The sequence below is a fragment of the Argiope bruennichi genome, chromosome 10 (genome assembly GCF_947563725.1).
Source record: "Argiope bruennichi chromosome 10, qqArgBrue1.1, whole genome shotgun sequence".
NCBI lineage: Eukaryota > Metazoa > Arthropoda > Arachnida > Araneae > Araneidae > Argiope > Argiope bruennichi.
In genome coordinates this window covers 111,211,075-111,235,108 of record NC_079160.1, presented here as the reverse complement: position 1 = coordinate 111,235,108, position 24,034 = coordinate 111,211,075, and the positions used below count along the sequence as shown (strand labels likewise).

Genomic DNA, 24,034 nt, shown 5'->3' with positions numbered 1-24,034 from the left:
CTGGATTTGTGATTTTTCCGTTCAGGGTCGTGATAAAGTGAAGGCTATGTTGGCTTTCTTTGTGGCTTCTGACAGATTTAAAAAAAAATTTTTGTGATATTCGAGTTTTGATTTTTGTGAACCCGGCACAAGCTAAGAATCCGTTCAGGAGCATACGCCGGAAAACAAACCTCATTCCTTCCTTCCTTCCTTCAACACTTTTCCCGGTTTATTTGAATCGTTTTTCGATGAACATGAGGGAAAACGTTGTCATTGCTTTTGTACGTAAATGTGGGTATCGTTTTTTCTTTCTTCTTTTTTTAAAAAAACAGTTTTTTTATCTAGTGAGTGTGAATAATTAATCATAAACTTACTTTAATGTTTATTTTTAAATCGCCATTTCTTATCTTTGTAATCGATGTTTTTGCTGTTTACAAATTTGTTCTTGTGATGCTTTTCATGAACAGATCATATAAAATTTTTAGAAATGTTTAAATTACATTATAAAGGAAGAGGTAATGTGATATTGATATCACAGTATATTATCTGCTTATATCCATGTATCTAATATGAAAATAAAACAAATCATTATCCATTCTATATTTGCTGCTTTTTTATTTGGTCATTATATTACTCTTGTGCTTAGTAGTTCTAAGCAAATGCATGTTAAATTCTTGTAACTTATAATTTCTAAATAATTTAAGGTGATAAATTAACAGGAATTCATATCTGTAGTCATAATTGAATGACACATTTTATGAGTAGAAGACATATAACCAAAACTTAATGATCTAAGTCATCTTTATTTTTAAAAAATGACTAAAACAACATTACTATAAATTTAAAAAAATAGTTTAATAATAATTTAGAATTTTTTTTAAGTGCTCACTGTAAAAGCAACTTGATATCACAATTAACTACTTGGGGAAAGCATTTAGATCTCCCTCTCTCTTTATTTTCAATTATCCAGTCTTCAATTTATATCTAACGTAAATGAAGCAGACTAAACAAAACACAAAAGCTAAGCAACAGCATTCATATCATAGTAATATAAGAGACATGGCATATTGAGTAAGTAAGTATATATTGCAATTCTTGTTGTATATCAAGGCAAGTATTTATTCAAGAATCAGTTTTCTGATCATGTATTCTGATTTTATTGAAAGTATTTTGTGATTGATTACTTTAATTAATTCAAAATTAATGTTTGATTGAGATTTACCTTACTATATTCCAATATAATGTAATATATTATAAATTTCAAATTTTTTAAATAAAATTTTTATTACTGCAAGCTATTCCCTTCATATATACAAATAAAACAAACTACTTTTTTACTTAACATTTAAATCTCAATAAATGAGCTATAAAAACATTACCTTTTTTTTTGCATGATATAAAACTGTATTTCAATTAATGTTTTATTGGTAATTTAAGTTTTTTGTGACAAATTAATCATTTATAAAGTATAATCTAATTGTAAATATACTTAAAATATTTCCATTTGTTAAAGTTATTTATTAGCCTAATTAATGTTATTTGAAAATAAGCTGCAGCTGTTAATGATTTAAAGTTGCAAAGAATTGTATTTTATAGAATTGTATATTATTTATCAGTTTTTTAAACATAGAACTATTTAAATCCAATTTTCTAGTGACAATTCATACAAGACTATATTCAGTTACATAAAATTATTTAAATGTAATTTCCTGCTAATGTATTGGAGGATATAAGTTTTTTTAATAGTGTTTTTCTAGCTGTTAAGTCATATGAAGAATTCATGTCCATACTTGAAGCTTTCTCAGTATGTTTCAAAATATAAAAAAATAATGAAAGATTAATAATAATGGTTTTGTTGATAAAAAGTTAAGAATATTCGTAACATTGCCCATTGCAGGTGGCTCGTTTGTAAATGTAATGACGTGTTCCAATGTATGGACATCGGAAGATGATCATTTGACAGAAAGCAAAACATTTTATATTTATAGTTTGCACATTGTTTACATTTCTTTGACTATTATAAAACCTAATTAATATCAAGCAGTTTTTTCTCTTTTGGTAAATAAATTGTTTGGAGACTTCTCGGATTATGATAAATGTATTGTGTTATAGCATGAAATTTGAATTTCTGAACATATCTTATTTTCTTTTTATTATTATCATTAATTTAAGTGGCCTTAGTGAAATTTTAATTAACATGGGATATGAATTTGAGGATATTTCTTTTTATCATTACTTTATAGGAAAAATTATTGAAATTTAATGTTGCATATTTTTCAAATTATTGTGCCAAAGGAATAAATGCTGCTTTATTTCTGAAATATTGCTGTATATTACCTCATATTGTTTCTTTATTTAGCACACTTGTAAATAATTTGAACTATAAATGTATGTGATTGCTATCTCTTGAATTTGTTTATTCTTTCAATGAGTAAGAAGATACACAGGCCAGGTGCTAAGAGTGGGTATCTTACAGAATGTTTAAAAATAAATTAGATGAATTTTATTGGCATTCAAGCCATTCTTATTTCATACCAGTTGTCCTTTAGTGAAATATTCAACTGTTCTATTTTTTTAAATACAATTTAGTTTTTGAAAATTGCATATTTCATTCATATTGCATTATTTATTTTGTATTGGCATTGTCTTGTATCGACTTGCTATCTTTATTTAATTTTTGTTCACCTGTAAAGATGATTAATGTTTTGATCACAGGAAAACTAGTACTATTAGCATTTACTGATAAAAATTGATGATTTCGCTACTTTTAATTAAATTTTCTTAATATACCCTGTTATAATGCAAACTGAATTCACAGACTTAATGTCAAGCAACACTTGCTATTAAAAAGAGGTTTCGAGAAAAAATTAACATATTTAGTTAGAAAATAGAAAATTATCATTCCACAGTAACAAAAAGTTGGAACTTTGTTTATTAATCATTAAATATAACAAAATAGTTTATTTACTTATAAATTAATGATAAACATTATTTGATTCATTGGTGAAAATATGATTTTGATTGTATAAACTTTGTATGAACTGCGTAAACAGATGCTTGTTTTCTTCTTCTTATTTAGAAGTGCCCTCATAGGTTGGTGCATTTCGGTGCCATATTTCACTAGTTTTGACTCTTCCGCTCTTAATCAGTAATTATCATAATTTAATATATTATATATACTGATCGCTAATTTACTAACATTGACAAGTTATTGTTGGATTTGGGAATAAAAATCATATCATAGTGTTCATTTTCATGTGTAAATTGGATAAATATGCAATTTTTTTTAATAGTTAAAGAATAAAATAATCATAAAAGAATCTTCCTGATTACTTTTATTCCTTGTAAAATAACTGTTTTTAAGATTAAATTAATAGCTTATATCATTCCATGCAGCTGCTTTTAGTTGTAATAATAAAAATTTGCTGGCAGACATTTTATAAAGTACTATTATTATATTTAATTGTATGTGAAGTTTTGAAAGTGAAATTCAATTAGTCATTTCATTCTTCAATACATAAATAATTCAATTAAATTATCATTTGAAAACTTTTATTAAACTTGTGTTTCAAAATAATTTAGGTAATTACATCTGCAACAGATCAGCTTTATCTAATCTTTTTTAAGATTCAATAAAACGTTTTCATTATAAGAGAATGAAAAACAAATATTAATGCAAGTCCAATGCATAAATTGAACAAATATTTGAGAAATGATTTTGTTTTTATGTCGGACCACAACTCTAATTCAAAGAAAACTGAAATATGTGTTGCACACATCAGAACTGTGCCAGAATTCTTTTGAAAAAAATGTATGTATAGGAATTTTGCTTTTCAAATTAGAGTAATGTTTTATGTTAACAGCAATATATTCTTGAAAGCCCAAGCCATTGCGGGAAATAGAAATAAAGAATGATAATATTCATCATGTTGAATAAAAATTTTGTAATATGGAAGATCTGATAAAATCCCGCAGATCTTGCTCATTATATGAATAAGTAAAAAATTCATTTAATTGTTGATTTGGCTTCCAACTTTTCTATTTTTTTTGTGGATTTTCTTTGTTTACTTTTAATTTTCCTAGTTGGTGCTTTAGATTCCTTATTTAGAGCATATTGTAAAAATGCAGAATTATTTAAGGCATTGAAAATATTACAATGCATACAACCTTAAATATTTAGTAAAAAATTTTAGAAGAAGGCAAAGGAACTTGCCTTCTTGAAACAATTGTCTTGATATATTTGAGTAAAGCTACTTGAGAAAAAAATTTATTCAGAAATGGAGAAAAAGTATAAATATTTGTTCTGTATATTTTTCCATAATTATTTTTTCATATTTATATTTTACTTTAGCAATGTTCAATTTGAGAAATCATGTTATTATTGGGCTTTTTTTTTCTAAATGAATCACATTTTTGTTAATTCATATGTTATTATTTTTTCCAGATCTGGTGCTTACTGATATATTACTGAAAAGATTGCACTTAAGAGCTTTATTTGAAAGAAAGCAACTATCTTATTGTTTGTTGAGTAAGTTATAATTTTTACCAATTGTAAATTATTTTCAGATGTATTATTAACATAATTAGTAACATTTTTTTAATATAAATACATTTTTTTAATGGGAGAGTTAATTTATAATGAAAATAATTTTAATGAATTTCCATTCGTTTTATATTTTATGTATGATTGATTTATTGAATATTTCATGTATGAATGACTTTTTTTTAAATTGCTGAGGAAAGTCATTTAGCACAAAGCAAATGATGAAGTAAAGTAGTTATGAAAGTGAAAATAATTTTGATAACAATCTGCTATCAACTTTTCATATCACATTTAAATATTTACTGTAATTTAAATATAATTTTTCATACTTCTAGTTTTTATATTTGCAAGCATGTAGATTGACAGACCGAATTGAAATATTGGAATTTAGATTGTAAAAGAATCAATTAATATCATCCATATAATTCTGAATTTTAGAATGATCTTGTTAGCATTACCTTGGGCGGATGGACAGACTTTCCGCAGACAAATTTTCACCAAAATATGATTGAAATCAATACTTAGTATTTTGCACGGCCCCATATCAAATTTCATCTATGAGACATAGAAAAGTTTTGAGATATGTAGTTTAGGTAGAGTTAGTTGTCTCATTCTAAAAATTATTTTTGGTTCCGGAGAAGTCTGAAAAATGATTATAGATTGACTAAATCTTGAATTTGACAATTTTTCTAACATTTCAGTTAAATTAAATAATTGTATGTTATATCTAAAAATAATTTAATGTATATATCAGAATGATATATACATTTTTTCTTTCCTTTATAATTTTGAAAATAATAATAATAATAATTCTGAAATTTTTAATATTTATTCAGACTATATAGTATTAATCAAATAATGTAAAGAAAATTATTCCAGGCAAATTTTAATTGATGTTTCAAACATCAATAAAATTATTTACGGTAATTCTAAAATTGCACTTTGCTGAAATTAATGGATGAAATTAATTGAAAAATCTTCACCTCTCATTTGATTAAGAAGAAATTAGTACATGGATTGAAACAGAATTGAAAACATTGCAGCAAAATATATATTAGTGGTATGCTATGACATGTCATCTTGTCTGAATCATTTGAGTTCAGTTCTTTTAAGGCAAAAATGGGGAAAGCAGGCAAAACACTTGGACTGGTTAGCCTTACAGAAGGGCAAAAACTTTGAAAAATTTGGGAGAATTAATTTTTTTCTTCTTCTTATCTCTATGTTAGAATTGTTTTATAAAAAAATGTTTGTAACTAGATCTGAAAAAAATTTATTCAATTCAATTTTTTTAAATCCTGATCTTAAGTCCTTGTTAGTTAAACCTTTTAGATTACTATTATTATTATTATTATTATTATTTTCAATTCAAACTTGTTTACACATCATTAACATAACTAGTAAAAATTTTATTCATATGATACCAAACCATCAGGAGGGATCTCCCCAAAATTTTCTAGCATACTTGGTAATAAATGTATTATCCTAGAGAATGCCTTGCATAGTTACAAAATATTAACCTTTGGTATGAATTCAGTATTTTTGCTGAATGTATTGTGTTATCCTTGGTTAAAGTTTTGGTAATTAATGCTTGGCATGACGTTAGTAATTTCGAAAAATCCATGTTTTTCCGAATGATCAAAGTAAAAAATTTGATACAAAACTACAGTTGTAATCACAAAATTACATCACAGTCTTGATATATTAAAGTCGTATTTTCAAATTATTTTTTTACACTTTTCTGAAAGTACAGACAAACTCTATTGGATTTGGCTCAACATTTGATAAATGTCTACACTATTGATTTTAAATCTGTGTACTGAATATTATCTATCTGGCTCTCTCTATGTTGTAATTAAAATGTTATCTTATACTCAGAAAGGCGACAGACAGAATTCCTCTGAAACAATTAAGCACAAATTTGAAAGAACTCTATAAATTTGATGTAAAGATTGTATAACAAATTCCATTCATCTAGTCCAAAGCATTTTTAAGTCACCTCTGTCACAAACAGATGGACATTTTCCAAAAATGTCTTTGTTGAATTTGGGGAACTCTAAAATATTAAGTTTCATCAAAATTCTGAGTCAAATTTTTTGACAATTATAATACTTTCTCTATACTTTGCATACAATAAAATAAAACAAAAACACAGCATAACTGTGTTTTTTTTTTAAAAAAATATATCAACTAAATGTATCAGAATTTTTTTCTCTGATATATTTTATTTATAATTTTTCTACCCTTCTCTATGTTTTTTTTCTTTTTTAAATCCGAGAGTGTTTTTTTAATTATATCCAGATTTGAAAATGGAAAAAGGAAAGAAAATTCCTGATGTTCAAGTTTGTGGGAAGTCAGGCCTGTTTATTAATACTGTTTCCAGCTGGTCTTCTAAGGCTGGTCCTTTTTCCTGTTTGCACAACTAAATAAAATTTGAAATTTTTTTCTTTTAAAAACGTAATTCCATTTATAATTATTTTTAATTGTGTAAAGCAACAGTTTTTCTTCTCACACCCAAATGGTGTTTGTGTTTGCTAAATTTATTGTTTTGCTGCAAACTAAGGGGCTAATTTTCCTTTAAAATGTCAAAAAATGCTGTTGAAGAACAGCAATTTCAACAATACTTCCTTCGTGTTCTTGAATTTTAAAATCGTGAAATGTTGACATTTTTCAACACTAACAGTTTTAGTTTGCAAAATTATCTTTATTTGAGAAATTTCATCCAATTTTCTGTATAAACATGCTCAGCTAAATTTTTTTTTTTTGTTTGCTGTTAATTAATACTTCATTGAACAGTTTAATTTTCCGAATTATGAGCAGCATAAGGAGAGGGGGAAAAAATCTCATGCATAAAAAAGCAAACAAACTTTGTAACTATTAGAAGAATTAGTCATACATTTATTGTACAAAAAAATGTAATGTCATCAATAGCTATTTAAATGTCCTCAATGATATTTTCAATAAGTTTTAATTTTATTGATATATTTCTATTTATTGTTCTTAGTTAATTCTGAATAGTTAAATTTCAATTCATTTTTATACGTTATTTAATGTAATCACTCTAATTATCGATTCAAGAATAATGTTTTCGTGTTTTTGTAATAAAAAATTAATAGTGAAGGAGTAAACCATAATTAATTTCCAAGTTTAGAATTATATGATGATGAAAACATTTTGTATGTATTATATGGGGGAGAGTTTGATCCTATCAAAGTAACATGGAGGCCCAGAAAATCTTTGGAATTAAGTATTCTAGTTGTCGGTTTATGTTGACCATTAGATACAATATGAATTTTGTCTCAATGTGATTACATTTTGCATTGCATTTGCATTGGAATGTGAAATGAATATCCTCAATAGACATATATAAACCAAAAGATCTAAAGAGTAAATGTTAGTAGTGTTAAAAGATTTATTTTTTCATGATATAAATGGCTAACTTTCAAATGAAAAAAAAAAAATGTAATAAACATAAGGAGAGAAGTTGTTTTCTATATTAACAGTTCAGTGTGTTCATATCAATCCAAATCTTCATTTTGGTATGGTTGATGTGTAATTTCTTATATAAAAAAAATGAAATCGAATTCTCATTATTATGATTTTTTTCAAAATTTATTGTGAAACCATTTCTATTGCATTTGATATGCATAAGTGCCATCTTTGATTTTAAGAAAGGGGTGAAATATTCCCTGTTTCTCAGTACTGATAAGACATTTACAGTCAGCTGTGTCGACGCTGTTAAATACTAAACTCCTCGAGATAGCCAAATGGTGGATCTCTTCAGCTGGGTGGCCTCGCATCTGTTTATTAGCGACTACAATGTAAGACCACATGTGGAATTCCTCCTCCAAGAGTTATTGATCGTACCTTCAAAGAGAAAGGGGTGTCCAAACATCTGGATGCTAAATGTTCTCATTGTGAAAGGACTATGATAACTTCGTGTTCCAGAATAGTCAGTTGTGAAAGGTGCGTCACACAAAGGACCTTCCCGCGACCAACTGGCACCGCCGACAGAGCATATTGCTGAACCCCGATTGGCCGAAAGAGAGCTCAAATGACCAATGTAAATTAAGAGGCGAAGATTGTCGCCGAAATAAAGTGCGGAGATTTTTTTTTAAGAGGAGAGAAGAAACGAATTGCAGGCGGACTGATGGACTACGCCCACGAGTTCGGAGTCCGAGAACCAATTGTTTCAAGAAAGCCTTCGACTTTGACTGTTGTGCCTCCTACTACAGGTGTAAATAACTATTTATTTAACCAAGATTAGAACAAGTTGTTCTTTCGTATATATAGGGCTGTAAAATAAAGAATTGTCTGGAAATTCTGCTTCGTTATTTGATCAGTCTAGATCAAGACATTATAGGGGACTTCAGTGACGACCTCTGAATGTATGTAAAATTCATTGTGATGAAATATACTCTACGTGATATAGCATATTCCAAAGTCTGATTTCTTTCAAAAAAAACTCATTTGTATTGGAAAATAATACACCATAAATCTTTTACAATGTTCATATTTATATAATTATATACTGACAAATGCAAAATGAGAATGCAACCTAATTCTTTATATTAATTTCTTTAATATCTCTAGATAAAATAATAATACTAGATAAATTTAAATACTATTACATTCTCTTTAAATCGGTTGCAAGGAACCGTTTCAAATGACGTACTGTGAAATCGTTGTTCAAAGTACAGTATAACGGCATAACTGTAATATTTAACAAGATAAGTGATAAATTAGTTGATTAATTTGCTTATAATGTTAAATATTATTTTATTTTAGATTGAAATTAAATTTAAAAAATTCCAATTTTCAGGTAATTTTGGTAATTTTTCAACACATTATATATATATATATATATATATATATATATATATATATATATATATATATATATATATATATATATATATATATATATATATATTAATGTGTTGAAATATATACGTCAGTCTACGTCGCGACAGAAGATTTAAAGAGACCAAAAGTTTCCCTTCAATGATTTTTAATGCGAGTTCTTGATAGGAATTACTTTGACAGGTGTCGATTTAGGACAAAGAAATTTAAGTATCAGGAACAGAATGTGCTGAGAATTAAGGACCTTTATCCCTTCACACGGAACATGGGAAAATACAGAAGTAATCATTTTTATAGAGCGCGTATTGAAAATAATAAAATAAAAAATAGAATTTGATCAGGAAATATGAAAACACTCTAGAACGAAGTCAATATAAGAATTACGAAATTGATTAGGTTTTAAATTAAATTAAGCGATATCATCAAAGAAGAAAATGGGAATCAACGCGAAACAGAGATTGGAGGTATCAAAAAGTACACACACACACATATACATATGTAATGATATTTTAAACTCTTAATTTAATCCAAATTAATTTCCAAAGCGTTATTTTAATTTAGCCCATAGTAATTTCATTCTCTTATTTCCTTATCTAATTCCATTTTATCTACTTAATTAATTCAAAGGAAGCTTTATAAAATTGCCGCATCGGCTAAACGCGGACACTTTCACAAGTTCTGCGTGAAGGGACAAAATACCGCTGACTTTACAAATTCTTCTAAAAGATCTCTGTGTTTCCCGTGCTTTTTGATTGACACGTCATGGAAATCCCTATTAAAACATCGCAGTATATAAGAAAGTTATAATTTGTTTCTTCCTCTTTTTACGCCACTTCTTGACGAATCTGTTACTGCGAACGGACGTGCTTGTCCGCGCCGCTTGTACATAAATCTGCCTGCCTGTCTCCCGGGGGAGAACTTGCGATGAGTCTTTCTGTCTTCCAAACTGCATTCCGCTTCAAACAAATTAATGCTTGCCGAATTCGACTGACAAATTCAGAAAGGTGATAGTAATCAACAGGAGGATAAAGAATCATCATACAGCATAGGTTCCCAAACGACGTTTAATAGGTGAAAATTGCCAAAATATAAGAAGTCGGAAAATTGTGGGAAACTAAGAAATTAATTGAAAAAAAAAAAAAAAAAAAGAAGAAGAAGAATTGATGTTTGAGTTATGAATTTTCTTTTAAATGAAAGCATAGCATTCCAAGTGTTTTCAAAAATGCAGGTAACATGCCAATTTGATGACCCAGAGGGTCTTAAACTACTGAAAGCCAAAAAGTAGTTTAGAACCGTTATTTGCAAAAGTATTAAAATTTGAAGATATATAAAAGCTTGAAAATGATAAGAGTTTTATATTTTTTTAATTTGATATAAGCGTGTGTTGTGAAAACTGAGGAGATTTCAAGAAAAATTAAAATGGGCTCCAGAAAACATCGCTCCAATATCGATACCAATGTTTACAGAGGGTGTTGTCAAATTCCAAAGATGAATTCAGAGCAGAAATAGTAGACATTAAGGAGATGAAAAATTACAATAAGGTCGCAATTATCGTTTTTCAGTTAAAATTGAAAAAACAGATGTCGAAAAGACAATGGGCCCGGAGAAGCGAATGTCCTATGAATGCGAGGATTAGGAACAAGGTATTCGAGAAGGAGCCGTATATAAATTCTTCATGCGTTTAAGGAAAATAAAAGCAAGGAGCATTGCAGAATTGATTTCGGTTAAACTTCATTCGCAAGCAACATGTCATATTTCATGAATGCAACGACACTCATGTCCATAAATTAAGGATTAATGCAAGTTAAATTAATGCAAGTTCAGGAAAAGAAAGAGTCAGAAGCAAAATAAATGTGACTTATTTGTAAAACCATTTTATTAAACAAAAGGTTAAAAGCAAAAAAGATGCCAAATGTTTGATATCGTGAATAAAAATTGATTTTTTTGCTCCCTGCAGCAAATAAAAAAAAACATACTTACAAAAACCAATATTACATGGTTGGTGTGATGGTTAATACATAGTATGTCTCCCAGACGATGTAATACAAACCGTACAACGCTTAAGCATGCTGAATATCAGATTATCGATCTGATCTTGGGGAATACTGCACCACTCATCAAGCAATGCTCTCCGAAATTCCGATAGACATGTAGGAGGTAGTTGACGGGCTGAAACTCGTTGGTCAGGCATGTTTCACACATGCTCTACTGGATTCAAGTCCGGTGAGAATATTGGCCAGTCTATACGGGTGATATCCTCCGATCGAAAGCAATCGTTTACGATGTTTGCACGGTGAGGACGGGCGTTGTCATCCATATACTAGAATTTTGCACCCACGGCGCCCCGAAACAAACGTACATGTTGTTCCAGAATGACGTCCAGATAGATTTTTCCTATCATGGTTTCAATTTGAATATGCAGGTCAGTTCTTGAACCCAGAATAATTCCTCCCCAAACGAGCAATCCTGCACTACCGTAACGGTGTCGTTCAGTGATGTTCTCTTGGTGGTAACGGGTACCTAGTGCGGACTTTAATATACTAGTACCTAGTATATTAAAGTCCGGCAAGAATCAAATTGCAAGCTAAACCTGGACTCATCGGAAAACATCACACAAAACCACTGTTGCGGTGTCCACAATGCATGCTCTCTACTCCAGGCTAACCACAGGCGACAGTGAATTGCAGTAAGTGGAACACATCTGACAGGCTTACAAGCATATAGACCAATCTGTCCTAAGCGTCTGTACGCGGTCTGCCTTTAAACTATCGTATCAATGGCTGAAGAGAGCTGACGGGACAGGTCTGATGCTGTGCTCCGACTGTTTCTTTTTCCAGTAACTACCAAATACCGGTCCTCATTCGGCGTTGTAACTCGGGGGCGACCAGTGCTGTAACGTCTACTCACATGGTCATTATCTTGGCATCGTTGCCAAAGCCTGGAGATGACACTCGGGGCGATTCCGAGTTCCTCGGATACTTCCAGCTGTGTACGCCCACATACCAGAACGGCCGATAATTCTACCGTGTAAAAAAATCATCCAAATGCGTCCTTTGTGTCATAACTATGCGGTTATTGCACTGAAAGGCCTATAAAGCGCTTGCGAACAATTTTATTTCCTTCTCTGTATTCATTATACATCACTCTCTTACACTCTCATCATTGTGACATACTATCGGTGTCATCTGGTGGCTGCCTGCAATTTGCATATGATTTTTGAAGATGTGTGTAGTCATTTTACGGGTGATATATGTATTTTAGAGTTCAATTTCCTCGTGATTCTGAATTATCTTTAATTTATGGACATGAGTGTAAAATGTGCTAGTGCACCATCATGCATTAACCAAGTGTTCCGGCGTACAATTGTCGATGTTTCCTGCAATAAATCCTGAGGAATGTGCTGCAAAGAAACGGGGTTCTTTGCGTCGTTGAGGCGTTCGGGCAGAAGTTACGGTCCTAATATTTAATATAGTTTCTGCGAGATATTAATAATAAACTTGTGTTGTACGTTCGGCGAGATAATGATGTGGGGATTTTCCAATGTTCAAAGTCGTGAACAAAAACACATGCATTGTGCGTGTTGAAAACGCCTTTTCTCGTTAAGCTGGCTTCATCTAAGAATAAAACTCTAGGAGAAAAGTCTAAATCTTCCTGTTTGACATCAAGCATCCAGCGTGCGAACTCCATCCGATTTACGCTTTTCAGTGAAAATCGTTACTGCGACCTTATATTTTATGGTAATTTTTCATCTCCTTAATGTCTACTCTTCCCGCTCTGAATTTATCTTTCGAATTTGACAACTCCTTCTGCAAACGTTGGTACCGATGTTTTCTGGTGCTCATTTTAGTTTTTCGTGAATATCTTAAAAATTTCTCAGTTTTCATACTACAAACTTCAAATTAAAGAGTGAAGAAATTTTATATTTTCACTCTTTTATTTTTTTCAAGTTTTAATTTTTTTACAGATAAGGATTCTAAGCTACTTTTTCGTTTTCAGTAATTTACGAAAAAGAATAAAAATTTATAAAAAAGAAAAAGCTTTTAAGAATATGCTTTCGCTTAAATAAATTATAATTAAAACAGCATTTATTGTTTTTTAAATTTATTTTTTAGAGTTTTCAACAATTCTGGGACTCTATATATTTTTATGATTTTCACCGTCTTTTGAGACCTATGTTGTATGGTGATTTTTTATTCTCTTGATGCCTATTATCGCCCCTCTGAAATTGTCGGTCGAATTCGGCAACACGCTGTGTATATATATATATATATATATATATATATATATATATATATATATATATATATATATATATAATGATATTTTAAACTCTACTTTCAATTTAATTAATTTACAAAGTTTTTTCTTAATTTCGCCCACAGTAAGTTCATTCTCTTATTTCTTGATCCAATTCTACTTTCTCTACTTCATTAATTCTAGAGAAGCTTTATAGAATTGCTGAATCGGCTAAATGCCAACACATTCTCACTCTCCGCGTGAAGGGTTAGGAAAATGTCCAATAAGCACATTCTTTTTTAAAAGATCCCTGTATTTCCATTACTTGTGATTGACATGCGGCAGAAATCCCTATCAGAATTTTTATAATGTATTAGCACTGTGAAAAATTTTTTTGCCTATCAGTGTCTCATGTTATATAAGACGAGGGATAATTTGTTTCTCGCTTCTCCCCGACTTCTGCTTTTTGCAACGTGCTGTGGCGGACATGCCCTGTCCACGCCTTCTTTTAAATAATCATGCCTTCCTCCCCGGTGAGAATAAAACGAACTTAAAAATACGGAGTCTTTTCACTGCTTGTCACACCTGCCTTCTGCTTCAAATAATAATAATAATAATAATAATAATAATAATAATAATAATAATAATATATATATATATATATATATATATATATATATATATTGTTACAAACCTGTAATGCTGCTTCCCAGCACAGTTAGTTCTATCACTGGAAAGACCGATTTACAATCATCTGTATTGGGTGCCGAGCTAGTAATCACAGAGCTTATCGACGAATTTGGTGACTTTGCGACAAAATAGATAATGCTGGAAACTTCGAGAAATTTAACGATCAATCCAATAAGAACTGAGATACGCTTGATTGGCTCAGAAGGCTCTCATCCCGTCTTCCGGGAACTATAAATGGAAGGCAGTCTCAATCGTACTCGGAGTCGTGGACAATTAACGAGCCTTCGAGAGGATAGCGAAGCAACGGCGGAGTGCGAGCGTGGTGTGGAGCCGAAACTATTGCTGAACTGAGCTGTGTGCCGAGTCCTGTTGTCTATTGAGGAAGCAGCATCAGGTTGTGTGTGGAGTAGCCAGTCATGTGGTAGTGAATCGGCAGTTGGATACAGCTAAAGCAAGGAGGCAGTGGAGAATTTCAACCGTTTTGGAGAGACCGTAGAAGGTTGGTTGGTTGGTTAGTTTGGGTTTTTTGGCACAAGGGCCATTCTTGGCCATACTGCGCCATGCGTATGGTAAAAATTAGAGCTTTGTTGATGATTGGAACTTCGTATGAAATTAAGTATGCTTATGTGTAAACTAATATTAAATAGCTAAAACAGATTAAGACGAAATATGACATCTTTTTTTTAAAAAATAATAAAAATGGAAATTGTTGAAGTTAAATATATGGTAAAAGGTGTATAGCAATTAAAAATTTAAAAATATTTGGATGATAATTCTCTCCCAGCAATTCTGGGAGAGTAGCATTTGATAGATGAAAAAAATGGTGGTGATGAGATTCAAAAGCTGGGCATTCAATCAAAATATGACCAACTGTCAATTCGGTGTGACATGAGGAGCACACAGGTGCCCTTTCTCCGAAAAGCAGGTGTTTGTGGGTAATCCGAGTATGTCCAATACGTAGGCGAGACAATTTTACATCAGCCCTACGCATCGATAAAACGGGCCATGTGTCAATAACAGGTTTAACAGAATGCAATTTATTCTGTGTCTGCATATTCCATGTCTCTTGCCACAGAGTAAAAATCCCATTGGTAATAGATTTCTTTACATCACTGTATGGTATTCTGTGATGTAAGAGAGAAGACGCAGTTTTTGCAGCATGATCCGCCTGCCCATTGCCAGCAATTCCCATATGACTGGGAATCCAGCAAAATAAAATATTAAAACCTCTATTTTGAAGAGTTTTCAAAAGTCCCAAGATTTCTACTACAACTGGATGTGTATGGGGATTAAATTGAGAGAGGATTTCCAAAGAACTCATGCTATCTGTATATATACAAAACTGTCTCTCGGGTGAGGATGATATATTCATCAGAGCATGAGAAATTGCCACTAATTCGGCTGACAAAACTGAAAAGGATGTATTGAGACGGAAACTGTTTATGTCGGAATCAAAAACAATTCCGCAACCAACATGCTCGGTTGCCTTTGAACCGTCAGTGAAGACAGGCACAAAGGAAGGATACTGACTGCGATGAGCCCAAAAAATTTGTTGAAAAATCACTGGAGCAGTTTTATCTTTTATGAGACCACTAAAAGGATTTAAAAAGGAAAAATTGGGAATATCCCAAGGTGGAAAAGTTTGGAAATCAACAGTCTGGATTTCAGGAAACTGCAAATTCAAATTTTGAAGTATGCTTTTCACTCTCTCAGAAAAGAGAAGAATGTTAGAAGGACGAGCATCATAAATTCTGCGGAGAGTAGCAGGAAGAGTCGTATTTGCCACAGGATGTTGTGGAAGAGACAGCGTTCGAAAATGATATTGCAGGGAGAGTTTTTTTCTTCGCAGCTCCAAAGGCAACTGATGACAAATGACATAAAGACTCTCCACTGGCGATGTGCGGAAAGCTCCCGAACAAATCCGCAGAGCAGAGTGATGCACGGTATCTAGTCGACGCAGAACAGTAGATCTGGCTGAGCCATATACGAAACACCCGTAGTCAATCCGAGATAAAATGACAGCCTGGTATATACGAAGTAAAGAGGTACGATCGGCACCCCAGGAAGTGCGAGAAAGAACCTTGAGGATATTGAGTGATCTCTCACACTTCTTCCGAAGGTATAAAATATGCGGAAGGAAAGTGAGCTTTTTATCAAAATACACACCCAAAAACCGCACCTCATCAACAACTGGAATCAGGCAATTACGTATATAGATTGAGGGATCAGGGTGAAGGTTTCGTTTTCTGCAAAAAATGCATACATTTACTCTTTTCGGCAGAAAGAGTGTGTCCATTTTTCTTGTCCACCACTTGTTCAATTTATTAACTGCATTTTGCAGTTGAAGTTCAATTAAACGCATATCACTACCTTCACAAGAGATATGCAGATCGTCCACGTATAAATTTCCCTGCACAGATGGTGGTAAATGATTAAGTATGTCACTAAAATGGATGATAAAAAGCGTAACACTGAGGACGCTCCCTTGTGGAACACCCTCCTCTTGAATAAAATAATTGGAGTAAAAATTGCCGACACGAACTCGGAAAGTTCGAGAAGTTAGAAAATTTCGAATAAAAATTGGAAGATTTCCCCTAAAACCCAAGTTAAAAAGTTTCTGAAGAATTCCATATCGCCATGTACGGTCATAAGCCTTTTCTATATCAAAGAAAATGGAGACAAGATGGTTTCTACGTACAAAAGCATTGCGGATGTAGGTTTCCAGTTGGACGATATTATCAATTGGGGAGCGCCCCTTACGGAAACCACTCTGTAAGAGCGGAATACATGTCACTTTCTCCAATTCAAAGATTAAACGGGCGTTGACCATACGTTCAAGTGTCTTGCAAAGAACACTCGTTAAAGCAATAGGCCTGTAGTGCAGAGGATTTTCTGGGTCCTTTCCCGGTTTCAGAACGGGAATCACAAAAGCCTCTTGCCACTGATACGGGAAAGTCTGCTCTTTCCAGATTCTATTAAACAGATACAGGAGACTGGAGAGCGATGATACACTCAAGTGGCGAAGCATACTATAGGTTATTCCATCTGGACCGGGACTAGTATCATGAGCTTGAGACAATGCCCTTCTTAATTCGGTCATCTGGAAATCGCAATTGTACGGACGAAGCTTCCGAGCTTGGAAATTCAAAGTCATCTGTTCCGCGCGATTCTTAATTGCCACGAAATCAGGGCAATATGATTTCGCAGCGGAGACTTGTGCGAAAGTCTGTCCGAGAATATCAGCGATATCTAATGGAGAAGAATATGTTGCACTACCGGATTTCAGGATAGGAAATGAAAACTCCTGATAAACTCCATTTGCAGCTTTTACCTTATTCCATAGTTGTTTGCTTGGAGTGCGATATGTAATTGAGGAAATATATCTTATCCAGCACTCCCTCTGGCTACGTCGTCGAATACGACGAGCAACGGCTCTGGCTCGTTTAAATGCGACAAGGTTTTCCGTCGTCGGGTACCTTCTGAAGACGTTCCATAATTTCTTCTGCTGTTTGCGACTGTCGTGACATGCTTTATTCCACCAAGGTCTTCGAAATTTTCGTAAACCTGGTGAACTTTTGGGAATGGATTTATTAGCGGCGTTAATCAAGACATCAATGATATTTTGCACCGTTTCCGAAATGTCTGTGGTACTGACCATTGCCTGGGTAATATCTGCCAATTTTGTATATACGGACCAGTCTGCTTGCTCGAAAAGGAAATGTTGTGGAGGATGAGTTCCGCTATTTCTATCGACTTGGGAAATAATTAAAGGGAAATTATCACTACCATAAAGATCATCTCCGACTTTAAATTTCAGTAATGGCAATAACCCAGGGGAGCAAATGGCCAGATCGATGCTATGGAATGTACGTGTTGGCTCGTGGAAGTATGTTTTTTCTCCGTTATTCAGTAGGCAGAGACAGTTATTAGCAATAAATTGCTCAATCTGTCTCCCTCGAGAGTTCGTATTTTCTGAGCCCCAGAAGGTGCTATGTGCATTGAAATCGCCTATTAATAAATACGGTTTAGGAAGCTGGTCTACTATTTTGTTAAGTTCTTGCTGACTTATGACATCATGTGGTGGCAAGTAGATGCAGCAGACTGTAACCAGTGTTCGAGTATGAATTTGCACAGCCACAGCTTGCAGGGAAGTATGTAATGGGAGAGGTGTGCTCGGATACAGATTTGATGTTAGAATACAGACTCCTCCCGAACTACGAGATCCAGAGTCTGCATCTTTCCGAACGCAATTATAGCCACGCAGTTTTAACGGCATATTTGGCTTCAAGAAAGTTTCTTGGAAGCCAAAGCAAAAGGGCTGAAATGTGTTGATAATTGACTTGATGTCTTGTAGTTTCGTTCTAAGACCACGACAATTCCAAGAAAGGAAGGTACCCATTAAGAGAGCGGTTTTGAAGAAGAAGCTTTAGAAGCATTTGTTTGAGTTGCTTCATATTCGCAACTCATCTCCAAATCATTCTCAACACCAGAAGGGTGTAATTTAATATCAGGGCTTTTTGGCATGCCAAATATGGACGTTAAGTCCTTATGGACATTACCTTGCGTCGCAAGCCCGAAAGCGACGGAATCTTTTAATGTTGATTTTTTAAATTTTGTAGTAACATCTTGTAATGAATGGCCGCGTTTTGCAAGCTTCAGTGTCAGTGATTTCTGAGCTTTTTTCTTTGATTTCTTTTTTAAAACTGTAGGAGTTTCAGGGGTACTACTGATGGAATTTTCGGTATCTGAATGAGAGACTTTACTTAGCTGCTTGGTTTTAGTGGTGTTTTTAACACAGTTTGTGCAAGAACAGTTCGCACAAAATGATTTTTGTACAATAGAAGCATATGTTTTGTCAGGTGTAGGATTTTGAGCTACAACCCTACGCCTAGCTTCAGGGTAGGATAAACCTTCTTTGATTTTGAGAGTTACAATCTGTTTTTCAAGTTGCCAACGTGAACAGGATCGAGAGTACGACGTGTGATCGCCACCGCAGTTCACGCACTTTTCAGTTGCGGCACACTGTTGGCTATCATGACCCTTTCCTGCGCATCGGGCACAAGTGAGTGTCCCACGGCAGTTTGCCTTTGAATGGCCAAAGCGCTGGCAGTTGAAGCATCTGAGGGGGTTAGTGATATACGGTCTTACGGGTAATTTGATGTATCCTGCATAGATATGCTCTGGCAATTTTGGAGATTTAAAAGTTAGGATATGGTGTTTAGTTTCAATAATTTCTCCATCACGCCTGATGGTAATTCGGCGGACATGTACAACTCCTTGTGATTTGAGTTCATCTGTTATATAGTCAACAGAGAGATTCAGAATTTCTCCGCAGGTGATAACACCTTTAGAGGTATTTAATGATGCATGGGGGCTGACACTGATTGGGATAGTTGCAAGTGCTTTTAATTTTTGTATGTTCTGGGCTTGCTTTCGAGAACTGACCTCTACTAACAAGTCACCAGATCGCATCTTTTTAATTGATGTTACTTCACCAACAGTTGCAGTGATGGCCTTCTGTACTAAGAATGGCGATACAGTTTCAAATGTTTCATTTTTATCTGACAAACGCTTAATTATAAAGAAGCTATCGAAATGGTGATCATAATTTGAAGAAATTTGAACGATGCGACGCCCACTGAAGGGACCACGTTTGGAGGAGCCCATACGATATAGAAAATGATTCGGGTCCGACGGCACCGCCCACCACGGAGCCCAACAAGGGAAGGCAATTACCGGCTCTGGTTATTAACAGCCTCGGCATCCACCCTAGTGCTAATCGGTACCTATACGCTGGGAGTTACCCCCGGGGACAGTGACCACCCTTAACGCCAAGCCCAAGGAGTAACCCCTTCGCTTGATCCCTAGCAAACTAACCACTTAGGTGGCTAGCAACCAGCTGATTGATGCACAGGGGACCACAGTACACCACCCGTCTTTCAAATGGGTCGCCACGCACGGCAAACATGTGGGGTTTTGGCTGTCCATGAGAAGCTAGAAGAAACAGAGCGGCGACAGCTTCTCATGGAGAGCTCCCTCGCCTGCCGTCGAGGGAAAGAAAAAATACAGCAAAAAGCAGAAGGCGTAGAGGAGAGTGAACTGAAAGGGAGTCAAGATCCCTGGGTACCTCGGGATTGGGACACCCGTACTCACCTAAAGAAGGTGAGCCCCTGAGGGGGACCGTAGAAGGATCCCCTCTCCTGTTGAATTCTGTCTGGCCGCTTTGTGTGTTGTGGTCGATTTCTACTTGTGAGCTACTGTCTGTTGTAGTGTGTTGCTGTGTGTTCGTCTCGGCTGTATATATTTGTCGTCTGTGTATACGTTGTCCTTGTGTTAGTGTCTTCGTGTTCAATAAACGTCTTCGTTGTTTTCTACTGGGGCCAGTGATTGTTTTCATACCATACACCCACTATAAGCGGACACTCTGATTTACAGGCTTAGTAGTAGTAGCATCTGTAATATATACTTTATGATACCTCTCTTCTTTGTTTCGCGTTGATTATTATTTTCTTCTTTGTGCTTCTTAAGGCGGAAGATCGGGACGCACCATACTCTTTATTTTTACCTCGTGCATTTTCTCACTTCAAAAAGGCTTGTTAGCAATATATTTATTCCAGTACAATGTAACATTTGATGAAAATTTAATGTTAAAATATCTGAATTTAAGGAAACTGATTTACACGATTCGTCAGTTTAGGAATTAAAAAAAAAACTAAATAAAAAATTAATTAAACCGAATAATTCATATATTTTTTTTCAATTTATTGATAAATATTCTTTCTCTGAAAGTAAAATGTTTGAAGCGTAATCTTCTGCAGGAAATCAAATCCTGCAATAAAAAAAAGTAATAGCTATGTAAACTTAAAATAATAAAGCTAACCACTCAACCTTTTAGGCATTCGCAAACACTGAATTAATTTCAAAAATTTTTATTTCCCAAAAACTCCATAACCCCCCAATTTTGAGAAAAATTGTAAAAATACTGCATCGTTTACATATTTTTATGGGAAAAATTCTTCCCGAATTTCCCTAATCACAATATTTTGAACATTTTTATTTCCAAAGAATACTCACTACCCCTAATGATGTCATCAATGTTCATCTGCTCCCTTCTCATCACTTTGAGAAATATTCATTTAACGGAGTCCTCACTCTCAACATCTGGACAGCTTTCGCCAATTAGTTCTGCCTCTTTAAGTGCAGCTAACGAATCAAAATGCTCTGTCATTAATATGGCAGTGTAATGCAGAAATAATAAAAATTTAATCTATAAAAACTTTTTGCTATCCCTCTCTAGGAAAGCCGAAGTATTTTCATACATTTGGATATCTTGTTTGATGACAATTTGCAATTGAACGTATATTTCTGATTTCAATAATTAAGGAAATAAAAACATTTGTTCTACTTTTTTGGGAAACCCTGTAGATGTATATTATTCTTTACGCAAAATGCAGTGTCACCATACGTTCTTGCACTTGTACAATCTTCGGAATTCTGGACATCACATCTTATGGTGTGGTGTATGGAGCGGGGTGCCACCTCAGGTGTCGTCCTCGTCATCTGACCGCGGTTCAAAATTACTAGGTCCATCCCAAAATAGCCCTAGTGTTTCTTCAAACAGGACGTTAATATAACTAAACTAAACTAATCTAATCTGGACATTTGGATAGAACTTTGCGTTTAGCGCATACTTATGCCTATCTGGCAACACACATTTCCCGACATGGCAACTTTAGATTTCTGAATAAAGAGTCAAAGTTTTAAATAACGCCAACTCGTGATATTTAAAACATTTAAGGATACCATGTCTCTGTCATTACAAAAAAATAATATTGTTTCTTTCGTACTTTCTGCTTACTTTTCCGAAAGGTACCATTTCAGAGCCATGTGTCAATAATCTTCACAATTAGATTTCCCGAAAGTATATTGAATATTTACAAGCTATTAAAAGCCACATATTTTATTGCTTATATATTACTTTTTTTCACTATCTGCCTTGCCATTTGTTCTTATGGATGTATTTACTTTCTGTATTCTAATACTTACAATTTAATGGCAAATATTCCTAATTCGTTGGCAAATTATTGATTTGTGAAGTATCTTCAATCATCTGGGCTCCCCCTGTATTCAAACTATGTTGTTATAATTTTTGAAATAAGTGTTATCTTTGTATCTCAAACTGAAAATCTTAAAAAAATAAGTTAACGTTTCTGAACGAGTAGTTATTATAATGAGCAAAGGAAGACGTTAAAAAGTAACAGTCTTAACCGAGCGATTTTTCGCAAAACTGAGTGGCGAGAAGACACTGTGACATCGTATGCTAAATTGGTTTGTATCAGTTTCTAATGATGGCTTGTTTGAAGGGAATATTTATGTCTACTCAGAGGAGGTTTTGGACAGCTAGTATTGTCAAATGCGATTCCAAAGAGGTTCGAGCACGTGCCTGGGAAGCATTAATCGACGTAATTTTTGTATCTGGTAAAATCATATGGAGTTAGAGGCGAATAGCAATGTCATCGATGAGATGGTGAAAGAACATATCTAAAATTGTCAAGAACTTATGGAGGTGCATTTTGTGTCGTCGCAGCAAAAAGCCAGATGGGATTTGGTTTGGAGAGGAGGAAATGATTTAGATTTAACAGAGCAACAATCTTCCAATGAAATTAGGGAAATGTTGAAAGCATGAGAAATGTATAGCATCATACTAGAAGATCATCCTAATCCGGCCTTGGCTGGGTGCGCTACGAACTCATTTTATGGTAATGCTATATATCATTTTTATCAAATTTTGAAGTGTAATTAAAGAAAAATGTGTTTAGACAATTTTCTTGTGATAAAAGACATGTATCAGAAATAATAAATTACGTTTCTATAGATTTGTTTGAATATTTTTTCAGAAGGGAACTCATTGTTCTATTTTATATAGATTTCTGTAGAAAAAATGGTTTAATTCAACGAGTGTGTCGCATTAAGAATACGATTGGAGAACGGTAATTGGTTACACTCTTCCAGTGTAATTTTTTTTTTTTTTTCAAAATTCCTGTTGATATTTCTGAATCAAAGCGAGTAACCATGGACTTCTACATACTTTCTTTTTATAATTAAGCAAATATTTAGTTCATTAATAAAATAAATACCAAGTATTTGATTATTTTTTCCGTTTTCAGTAGCTCCGATTGTAACACTGCATTGATTTTTTTCTTTCTTTTAGCTTCCAAGATTGTGTTGTCATGAACCTAATGACATGCTAATGAGAAAAGCTGATAAATCATCACATGTTTTGGAATAAAAGTGGCAACGATAAGAAAGGTTTGACTTTTCAAAGACCCGCAATCCTAAGTTCAAATTACAACATATCTCGATGGAATCGAGAACCAGGAAATAAGAAATTCTCCAATACATCTGTTTAGGAATTTTTTATCACGCTATAATTTTTATTACTTACTAGTGTATATGTGTGAGTATTGTTACATACAAAAAAGAGGAAATTTTTCTTATGTCTCATGTTACAAAACATTCTTCCAAAAATTGCATTCACATTTTTTAATTTTCATTCATTTATTAAAGAAACTTCATTTTAGTCATATATGGTCAAAGACATTTAAATTATATTCACCGTGGGAATTTTATTGTCAAATTGGAATTAGAGTAATGTCTCGTTCCACTGATGTGCAGAAAAAATTGCTTTAAAAATGCAATTTCTCATTGACCATTTAATTCAGAAGT

At 33.3% G+C, this 24,034-nt stretch overlaps 1 long non-coding RNA gene across 2 annotated transcripts; it reads left to right on the top strand.

The window, feature by feature from the left end:
* The first annotated feature begins 31 nt into the window (after window positions 1-31).
* On the top strand, window positions 32-24,033 carry LOC129987844 (uncharacterized). Of its 2 annotated transcripts, none has more exons than XR_008785599.1 (3): window positions 32-270; window positions 4,424-4,507; window positions 23,520-24,033. It is a non-coding gene; the product is annotated as an uncharacterized LOC129987844 (long non-coding RNA). The 2 variants fall into 2 exon arrangements; XR_008785600.1 differs by lacking the exon at window positions 32-270 and adding an exon at window positions 3,043-3,127.
* The last annotated feature ends 1 nt before the right edge of the window (window position 24,034 follows it).